The 10,998-nt window shown below is 42.7% G+C and overlaps 1 non-coding gene across 1 annotated transcript; it reads right to left on the reverse strand.

The window, feature by feature from the left end:
• Positions 1-200: 200 nt before the first annotated feature.
• On the reverse strand, positions 201-274 carry TRNAI-UAU (transfer RNA isoleucine (anticodon UAU)). Its single transcript has one exon. It is a non-coding gene; the product is annotated as a tRNA-Ile (tRNA).
• Positions 275-10,998: the final 10,724 nt, after the last annotated feature.

A 10,998-nucleotide genomic window follows, 5' to 3' on the forward strand; every position in this document is an offset into this window, starting at 1 on the left:
TCGTTTCGTTTTGAATTGTTGCATCAATACATGTGAACAAAATCTGTCTGCAGGATTTGGCGTCAGCTGCTAGTCTTCTATCGTAAACAATTGAAAACGAAACTGTTGAGGTATAACCAAAACTAGTCCCGGCGGGGCTTCGAACCCGGAAATATAATTTGTATCGACCTACACCTACTAAGCGTAACGCTACACAAAACTAGTCCCGGCGGGGCTCGAACCCGCGACCTCCGGCTCATAAGACCAGCGCTCTAACCAACTGAGCTACGGGGCTCCTTTTTTTTCTGATGTCGTTTGTATTATATAACTTTATTGTATCTTTGTCTCACATTCCCAAAACGTTTGATTAATCAAAGCTAGTCCTAGCGGAGCCAGTGCTCTAACCTAACTCAGCTACGGGGCTTTCATTTATGGGATTTGTGGAAAACTTTTATTCCCAATTTTAAACCTTTTTAACAAAACTTAAACCTCAATAATCTTTAAAATTACCTTGATATTTTATTATTTTATTTAGGTGATCCAATTCCTTTTCATGTTAAAACAAGTGCAAACACACTAGAAAGAAGCATGTTATAGGTACTAAAATGATTACTACACAAGACTAGAGAACTTGAAGGTGAGGATAAGAAATGGCTATTCCATGTAAATTAAGGCACCGATAAATAGTAATAAGACAAGTTTGACACATGACTCATGACATATGTACATCTAACTGCTCCCTCCCCTTCGAAGTTCCTTCATTGAGGTACAAAGACAACTAGCTGAATATTTTAGAAAAATAAGCTCAACTTGCTCTTCACTAGTTCTACTAATAAAGAAAAGGATAGTATTATGCACCTGTGCATAGATTACCGAGCTTCAAATAAAATACCATTCGGAAAAAGGATAACCTATTCCTCGCATTGATGACCTCTTTGATTAATTGCAAGTGGTTGAATATTTTACTAAAATTGACTTAAGTTTCGGATATCACCCAGAGAACAAGATGTGCCAAAAACATTTTTGTACTAATTATGGGCATAAATACCATTTGGTTTAAATAATGCTCCAGCAACATTTATGATAATTTTGAATAGTGTCTTAGACAACATCACCACTTCCCCTTCATCATGGATAGAAAAAAGATTCTAATAAGCAAGAACCTGATCGAGGAGGTCCTCTAGCACCCGTCGTTCACTAATGAGAAGCACCCGAGCCACTCAACCAAGAACTTGACATGTATTTCCACTTGGGAGCTTCTCCAAGGAGCTTCTGCAGGGGTATTTGATTAGTTACACATTTAATATATTAGTGAGTCCATTCTTCCATTTCCTCTTTGAATATATTTGTTTGAAGACTAGCACCAAAAACATCACAAGGGCCTTCATGGCTAAAACAAGCCTATAGTCGAGGGCAATGGAATGGTGGATTGGTCATTGGTCCATCTTGTTCTCTAATAAATTCATCACCCAACTCTAAGATTGAGGTTGCAAGAAGGCTCATTATACAAAATTAGAGCACACTTTTGTATCAAGCTCTCATCACACTATCATGCCAATTACTTCTTCAGTCCCAAAGGCCCATTAAATTAAGGCCGAAAGTAATGTTTGGATCGAAGGTAAAGTGAACTACCGACCGAAAAGAGAATGGGAAAAGGACAAGGGGAAGTAGGGATTAGCTCTTACCCTTCATCCAACATTGTGTATTGAATGTGTAGTACCTCGTAGTAGGCGGTACTAGGTTACAAGGTGAGGTGGTGCTACATGCAAAGAACAAGGAGAAGTAGCGAGCATCTCTTATCCCCCTTTCAACATTTTGTATCAGATGCCTAGTACCCCATATTAGGTGGCACTATATGTAAAAGTACTTAGCCAAAATTTCTCAAATAAAGAGGCTCCGGCGCCACACTCTATGCATACACATTGCCTCGGCCCAAAATCCTAGGACTCTAGGACTTTAGATGGATGACTTTTGGTGGTAATTACCCCCTACATTTACAACTCACTTTGCATTGTAGTTAACACCTTTCACATTCACAGATTATATGTTATTTGTCCTCGAAACCCTTGCTTAAGCTGGTTGCCATCAGCTCTTCCTTAGGTTTAGGTCTCTGAAGACCAGGGAAAGACCAGGGACCATCATCATCTGGCTCTTCCTCTAGCTGAGGCCTGTAATAGTCAAGGTTCTTTGCTGCCTCACCCTGTCACATAGTGCCACGTTGCCTTATCACGTAGCACCACCTCACCTTGTCAAAATTTGTGATTTGTATGCATACATCTCTCTCTCTCTCTCTCTCTCTCTCTCTCTCTCTCTCTCTATTTTACAATTCCTTTTCTAAATTGTGTGTTCCCTCTTAACCTCACACTACGTACCTACACTGCTCATTCGTTTACACCTATTTGTTGAGAAAGAAACACTCCACTGGTCATCTAAAAAAGGCAATTGCCCCCCACAATGAAAGTGAATTGAAGGGCAGTTAGAAAAGCTGAAGCACCTGGAAAGGATGGTAGGATAGTCCACTTACACACCCCTTTTTCAAGGCAGGGCTCTTAAAAAAAGGTTGTTGAATGACACGCATGTGTTTCTTGTGCTTTGATTTGCTTTCCTACCATGTGTCTTTCACTCATAGGTCATTATCCTTTGATGCATTCACCTCATTAGTAAGTTTGTTCATCTATAGTTTAATTTGATTAGGCAATTAAATCATTTGATTAGTCATCCATGGACCAATTATTCTGTCAGCACTTGTATTTTCCTTCAAGTGGGGATACATCTACCTAGCCTGTATAATCTTTGTTGCCGATGCATTGTCCATACTTGCATGTTCCCATTCTTTGGGATTCCAACGTGTTCAAAGAGATATTTCTCATGAACACTTCCTTGATTCCATATTTAGAAAATTCATTGCCTTAACACATCAACCTAGAGTTCCTCCACTCTTAGAATGTGTCAACAATAAAGTGTTGTAAGGCAAATATCCACCTCATCTCTATCTCTCACGTCTATAGATCTAGGGGCTCATGCCCCTTCCCTAGGAGGACAATAGTTTCTACATCCCTAAATCCATCATCTATAAGATTTGTACAAAAATGAGCCAAAGCACCCACAAACACGGATTGTTCATTGTGTAGGAACTTAAGATAATGTATGAGAACCCATCTTTTTGCAGCTAGTTAAGTTGATAAGAAAAATCCTTGATGAAATAGTACTCATAATTTGATCCCATGTATGTCCTTAGGACCTATAGGTCCATTCCAAACACGGGAAAGATCTTCTCTTCCATATCACACAAATGAAGCTTGTGAGATGAACTCATGGAATGTAGTTGTAAAGTAAATAAAAAACATTATTGGAAATATTGAAACAGGCAACCACATAGTAAAAACATCAAAGTAAATTGAAAAAATATTTTCTATGCCCTCCAATTAATGAAGAGAGACAAACAAAACAATGTTCTGGAAATGGTGTGGTGCTTTGTGTTCATACAACCCCATACTAGGTAGGATAAGGTTCATTTAAAGAATCTGACGCTAGATTTTGTATGAGTATCTAGTTGTGCTGCACCAAAAGTATCAGTGCATGCTCTCAAACAATAAAGTCTCCTTTTTTTTTGCATGTGGTTTTGCATTGGAGAAATGTAAACTAGCAAAAAGTTCTTACAAGATGAAAATTTGCATGGTGGCATTGGCAGAATATGCAAAAAGTGTCTTGAAAATTGTAGATAGGTAAGAAAACATCCACAAGAAGATGGATCATTTGTGGGGTAGGATAACGGTGCATTAAACATTGTTTGTCATAGCAATACATCTAGTATGAGATAGAAATAGAGTTTACAAGTTTAGAGGGTGGATTGCAACAAAATATGGCAGTAGCAATGCTTGATACGGCAAGAGTTGTATTGAATGAAAATAAGCAAGGTCTTAAGAAGGAAAATGTTGCATTGGAGGATGCAAAGCAAATAAAACATCAACATGAAGGGGTGTCACTTTTTAAGTGACCCTTACCCTACCTGGTACGAGTGCACTCCATGAGTTATGAGTTCAAAGAACTCACAAGTACATGTAAGATGTCATCATGGATTTTGCATATCAACTTGATTAGTTTGCATTAAGATGGTTCTAATATATTATCTTTAGTTCCTCTACAATGTGAGCGTGAATAGCATCTCTGAGGCCAAATTTTGTATGAGGATTCGGTAGTGCTACAACAGACGGTGTATCACTGCATGCTCTCAAACAATGAGGTCTCCATTTTTTTGTGCGTTGTTTTGCATTGGAGAAATGTAGAATGCAACAAACATCTTACAAGAAGAAAAAAATATTGGTGGCATTGGCTTACTTTGTAGAAAGGGTCACAAAAATTGTACACAAGGAGGGTAAGAACCACAAGAAGATGGATCATTCCATGGGGTAGGACAACAGACCTGTATTAAACATTGTTTCTCACAGCAATACACGTCTAGAGCATGAGACTAAAATATGGGATCTAGATTTTTTTTATAAAATATATAGAGGCGAAGGTGGATTGAAAGGAAATAAGGTAGTAGCAATGCTTAATATAACAAGAGATGTATTGAATGAAAGAAGTGTTAGATATCAATGCTCCACTCTCGTGTAACTGTGCGAGAACCAGCTAACTCTACTTGTAAGGCCCCCATATGAGGAGAAGGCATTTGAGTAGCTCGGTTATCCGGTAGGTCCTGAATTGGACACCAGATGGGGGCCATGTTTGGCTTGATGGCTGGACGGCTTAAGATAGAGTTGGCACACCACCAACTAGGCTACATGCAAGTGTGGAAAGGCATCCCATGACTGACCACACTGAGGGTAGACGGAGCATTTCTCAAGGCAGCCCACTCTTGGGTTGCGGGGCCCGTTTGGAGCCCCAGATGACTCATAGGTTAGTTGCTCCATTTTGAGCACCGGTTCTATCGTGTGGTCAACCCCCAGCTGATCGTTTTGGGCGGATTGGGTCGGTCACTCAATTGGCTCTAACCGACTACTTGTGGTGGCTATATAAGAGCAAGCCCATGAAGCCCATTTCATCACTGGCTACAACAACCTTGATTCCTTAGCATCCAGCCTCCGTCTTCTACTGTTTCCAGCTCGCCATCGAAGCTTCTTTCACAGGAACGCACGGCTAGGAGGCAGCGCTATCTATTGTATCAGTTCTACAGTAATCAAATTTTTTGATTCTCCATACTATCTGTTTTTCTCTCTTTTGCGTACGAGATCCTATTATCTGTTGAGCATAGACGTTGTATTGTTTTCTTACATGGTATCAGAGCCTGGACTCTAGCAAGAAGATTTGGTAGTGTGTTTCTATTTGTGAGCAGATTGTGAGAGATGGCCCGGCTCGTAAGACTGCGAATCCCACCGTTCGACAAAAGCAGAAAGTTGGACGGCTCTAACTATCCACTTTGGAAGTTCAAGATGAAGACCATCCTAAGCGCATATGAGCTTTGGGATACTACTACTGGGGTGGACCAAAAACCGGTCCCGACTGAATCCAGCTAATGCAGCACAACAGATAGTACCAACTGCAGATGAGATTCTCACGTGGACAAGAAGAAATGCAGATGCACTGTGTTCTATTGTCTGCAGTGTAAGTGATTACGTCATGGCATTAATTCAACATGTCACCACAGTGGAGGAGGCATGGACGGTCTTGAAAAATCAGTACGAGACCACAACTCAGACGCGGATTCAGAATCTAGAGACTCAACTCGTGAACAAGAAACTGTCTGAGTCTGAAGTGGTAGAGAATTTCATCACCAGGGTGAAGAATCTGCGTGATCAGATGACTGCGATTGGCATCACCATCACCAGCGAGAATCTCGCACGAAGGTGCATATGGATTCTCCCACCTAAGTACGATGGTCTTGTTACGACACTGAATACGTAGAATAGAAATCCGCCCCTCAACTTTGAGGATTTCAGTGCAATGCTTCTGGAGGAGGAGATGCGTCAAAAGATGAGGACTGGAGAAGATTCGGCTTTCTCAGCTGGATCAAAGAAAGGTAAGGGTAAGGACTCTAGTAACCCATCTTCTTCTGATGATAAAACAAGAAAGCAAAAGATCAAGTGCTTCTATTGCAACAAGGCAGGGCACAAGCAGAATGAGTGCTGAAAGAAGATTGCAGATGAGAAGGACGGAGTAAAGAAAGAGTCCAGCAACAGCGCACAGATAGTACCTGTTCGTAGCAATTGAGGACATTTGCATGGAGGCAGTTCATGTACCTGCAGATGAGAACCTTGGATCATTGACAGTGGTGCATCGCACCACATGACCAGTCGCAAGGATTGCTATACCTCTCTACAGCCGGTAGGGAATGACATCCTAGTAGCAGTCGGCAATGATGCAAAATGTCCAGCAAAAGGAAAAGGTACGATTGCTCTCAAGTCAGATGGAGTTGTAAAACAGTTGTCCGATGTTCTTTATGTGCCATATATCAAGAGGAACTTCTTGTCTGTTTCTGCGATCATAGATCGGGACCTCAAAGTTCACTTCGATAAGAATGGTGCATAGATTTTGGATCTTCAAGAGAAGGTCGTTGGTAAAGGTACACGGCGCAACAACATCTATGAACTCTCAGCTTTCAGTGCTCGAGCGGATGTGAAGAACACTAAGCTATGGCATGAGAGGTTTGGTCATCTAAACCTTAGTTCTTTGAAGGAGATGCATAAAAGTGGAATGATTGTAGACCTACCAGAAATTGCAGATCTGCCTGATGTATGTGAAGCTTGCATGATGGGCAAGCAGCATCGGCATCCCTTTCCTAAAGAGGCCAGCAGGGCAAAGGCTCCTCTAGAGCTCATTCACATGGACCTCTGTGGAAAGATGGAGACGGAAGCTTTGGGTGGTTCCTACTACTTCATGACGTTGATCGACGACTACAGTAGAAGGATATGGATATACTTCCTAAAGATTAAAGACCAGGCTTTTAGTAAGTTCAAGGAATGGCATGTAATGGTCGAGAAAGAATCGGGGAGGAAGGTGAAGAAGTTGAGATCAGACAGAGGTGGAGAGTTCACATCAAGTGAATTCGAAAGTTACTGCAAAAGCCACAGGATCAAGAGGCAGAAACCCCCACCACATACATCATAGCAAAATGGAGTAGCAGAACGCAAGATGCGCATCATCTGCGAAATGGGCAGGAGTATGATGAAAGGGAAAGATTTGCCAAAGACTTTCTGGGCTGAAGCATGTAACACGGCAGTTTACATTTTGAATCGTAGCTACACCAAGGCTGTGAATGGGATGACTCCACTACAAGGCCTTTCTGGTAAGAAACCTTCAGCTGCACATTTCAAAGTTTTTGGATGTGACTGTTTTGTGCATGTCCCTGATGCTAACAGGACCAAATGGGAACCGAAGAGCCGGAAGTGTATTTTATTGGGCTACAGTGAAGAGGCGAAGGGTTACCATCTCTATAACCCTATTACCAAGAAGGTAATTGTAAGTTGCGATGTGGTCTTCTCAGAACAGCCGCATCAATTAGAGGAGGATGCTTCCTTCCCAGACAACCAGGACCAGGATATCCATCCAGTACCACCACCAACAGGTGATCGAACTCCCCCAACGGTGCTTGGGAGGATTCAAGATAAAGAAGAGGAAGAAGAGCTTGCAGAACCACAACGGCAACGGCCATTCCCGAAGTGGGTAAAGCAGCTTTCGGATGGCAGAGAACCTCCAGCCATTGAGGAGGAACCATCCGAACACCGCCGGTCCAAGAGATTAGAGGAGCAAAGAAGGGCGCAGGAACACTTGGCCAACTACGCTTTGATGATAGTGGTGATCCGTGCTGAAGAACCCAAGTGTCTTGAAGAGGCACAGGGTGATGATAGGTGGATGGAGGCTATGCAGTCGGAGTATGGCTCCATAATGAAGAACAACGCTTGGGACCTTGTGGATCGACCACCAAAATGCAAGGTAATCGGCACCAAGTGGGTATACAAGACCAAGTACAAGTCCGACGGCATGTTGGATAAGTACAAGGCTCGGCTCGTGGCAAAAGGATTCGCACAGGTACATGGTTTTGATTATCAGGATACTTTTGCTCCCACAGCTCGACTAACCACAATTCGCAGTGTTTTGGCTTTAGCTGCCCAGGGAAGTTGGCCCGTGTTTCAGATCGATGTAAAATCCGCCTTTCTGAATGGAGATCTCAAGGAGGAGGTATACGTGGAACAACCACTAGGTTTTGAGATCCCCGGTTCAGAAGGTAAAGTTTATAAATTGAAGAAGGCACTTTACGAGCTGAAACAGGCCCCACGAGTGTGGTACCAGCGAATTGATGCCTACTTTCTACAAAACGGGTTCAGGAGGAGCCCATCTGATGCAAATTTGTATATCTTCAGAGAAGGAGGCAGGTGTATGATCGTGGTCCTTTATGTGGACGACCTTGTCATAATAGGAAACCATGAAGAGAAGATCTCCAGACAAAGCATTTGCTAGGAAGAGAGTTTGAAATGACAAACCTCATGCATTTCTGTTTGGGGATTGAAGTTTGGCAAGAGCCGAAACAGATCTTCATTTCACATCTGAAGTATGCTGGAGAGATACTGAAGGCATTTGGCATGGCTAAGTGCAAGATAGTTGGTACCCCTATGGAGGTTAATGTGAAGCTCTCAAACGAGGATTCATCACCACTAGTGGACGAAGCGAAGTACAGAAGATTTGTGGGCAGTTTGATTTACCTGTGCAACACGCGGTCGGACATCAGTTTTGCGACTGGTGTACTAAGCAGGTTTTCCAATAAGCCTCGAGAGAACCATTGGAGGGTAGGGATGCGGGTGCTAAAATACATCAAAGGCACACTTGATTATGGCATCACCTATACTAAGGGCAACATCTTGACCGGATTCTGTGACTCGGATTCGTCAGGAGACATGGACAGCAGGAAATCAGTGACAGGTTACTGTTTCTCACTTGGATCTAGAGCTGTGTCATGGATCAGCAAGAAGCTCATGGATTAGCAAGAAGCAACCCACAGTTGCTCTTTCTTCTACCGAGGCTGAGTACAAATCAACATGCTTTGCTTTTTGCGAAGCAGTGCGGTTGAGGAGGATTTTAGGGGACATGGGTGTAGTGCAGAACAAGCCTACGCAGTTATCATGTGACAATCAGAGTTGCATGGCGATTGCAAAGAACCCTGTGTTCCACGCTCGCACAAAACACATTGAGATTCAATATCACTTTGTATGCGAGCTCATCATGGATGGAGAGGTCGACTTGGTGTACTGTTCGACTATAGAGAATGTTGCAGACATCTTCATGAAGACTCTTGGAAGAGACTTGCTGGAGAGGCATCTTCATTGACTTGGCATTGGGTCGAAAAAGTAAGTTCACTTGCGGGTGGACATTGAGGGGGGGTGTTAGATATCAATGCTCCACTCTCGTGTAACTACACAGGAACCAGCTAACTCTACTTGTAAGCCCCCCATATGAGGAGAAGGCATTTAAGTAGCTTCGTTATCCGATAGGTCCTGGTTTGGACATGAATGGGGGCCATGTTTGACCTGATGGCTGGACGACTTCAGATAGAGTTGGCACACCACCAACTAGGCTACATGCAAGTGCGGGAAGGCATCCCATGACTAACTGCACTGAGGGTGGACGGAGCATTTCCCAAGGCAGCCCACTCTCGAGTTGCGGGGCCCGTTTGGAGCCCCAGATGATCTCGGATGGCTCTGGGCTGCCGAACAGCGACTGTAGGTCATTTGCTCCATTTTGTGCACCGGTTCTATCGTGTGGTCGGTGGCCTACGACCCCCAGTCGACCGCCGTTTTGGGCAGACTGGGTCGGTCACCCAATTGGCTCTAACTGACTACTTGTGGTGGCTATATAAGAGCAAGCCCGTGAAGCCCATTTCATCACTGGCTACAATAATCCTGATTCCTTAGCATCTAGCCTCCGTCTTCTACTATTTCTAGCTCGCCATCGAAGCTTCTTTCACAAGAGCGCACGGCTGGGAGGCAGCGCCATCTATTGTATCAATTCTACAGTAATCAAATTTTTTGATTCTCCATACTATCTATTTTTCTCTCTTGTGAACGAGATCCTATTATCTGTTGAGCACAGACGTTGTATTGTTTTCTTACAAGAAGCTCTAAAGAAGGCAAATGCTGCATTGGAGGATGCAAAGGGAAAACATCAACATGAAGGGGTGTCATGTTCATGCTCTATACTAATAATTGGAAATTTTGGAAACAACATTAAACTTGGATCTTTTGAAGTGCAGATAAATAATGGAAGAGCCTACATTGAAAGCTAGAGGTAGAATAGCAACCTTGAATAAAACACGAGGTAGTCAATGGAGCAAGTGAGAATAAGCAAGTGGGCTCAAAAAAGCAAGCAGGTTTTTCCACAATCACCTTGTAGAGGACTCAACATAGATTTGTGGAATCCACTATTTGGGAAGAACCACCAAAATGAAACTTAACTTGCTATGTCAAACTGTGGGCACATTAACTATACCAACATTGAAACTTACAATCTACCTTAACTTTCACTTGAAGCCATACTCACATTTTGCAATGGTAATATGTGGGTTTAGTAATTAAAAGAAAATCAAGTGCCACTTCAATATGTGGGATAGCATTGTTGATATAGCAATTCTTTCACATTCAAAATGGGTATTATTATCACAACTCCTACAATAATCAAAACAACCTCATTGTGGGACTGACGCTAGGATCTCACGTAGTACTTCAGGGAAACCCAATATTATGAAATTTAAAATTAGTCTTTGTTGAGATATCGAGCTCCACTCGTGATATGCCAGGGTGACCGTTGTGCATTTATGTCACTGACTTGTTAGCTGCACATGCGGTTGGTACACCGCCCATGAATAATAGCTGGATGACAGCTATCCTTATCTACTCTAGTTCGTGGCTCAGTTAGTATGCCACCTTAGTTAGTTGAGTTTGGTTTGAGACCCACATATAGGGTTCTTCTATTTCTTTGTACTAGAGTTCTTTTGGCTTTCACAACTAAGAAGAGGAAAACTGTTTTCAG

Source organism: Dipteris shenzhenensis, chromosome 13, assembly GCF_047967505.1.
Source record: "Dipteris shenzhenensis isolate YYH24624 ecotype China chromosome 13, Dip_SZ_1.0, whole genome shotgun sequence".
Lineage (NCBI taxonomy): Eukaryota > Viridiplantae > Streptophyta > Polypodiopsida > Gleicheniales > Dipteridaceae > Dipteris > Dipteris shenzhenensis.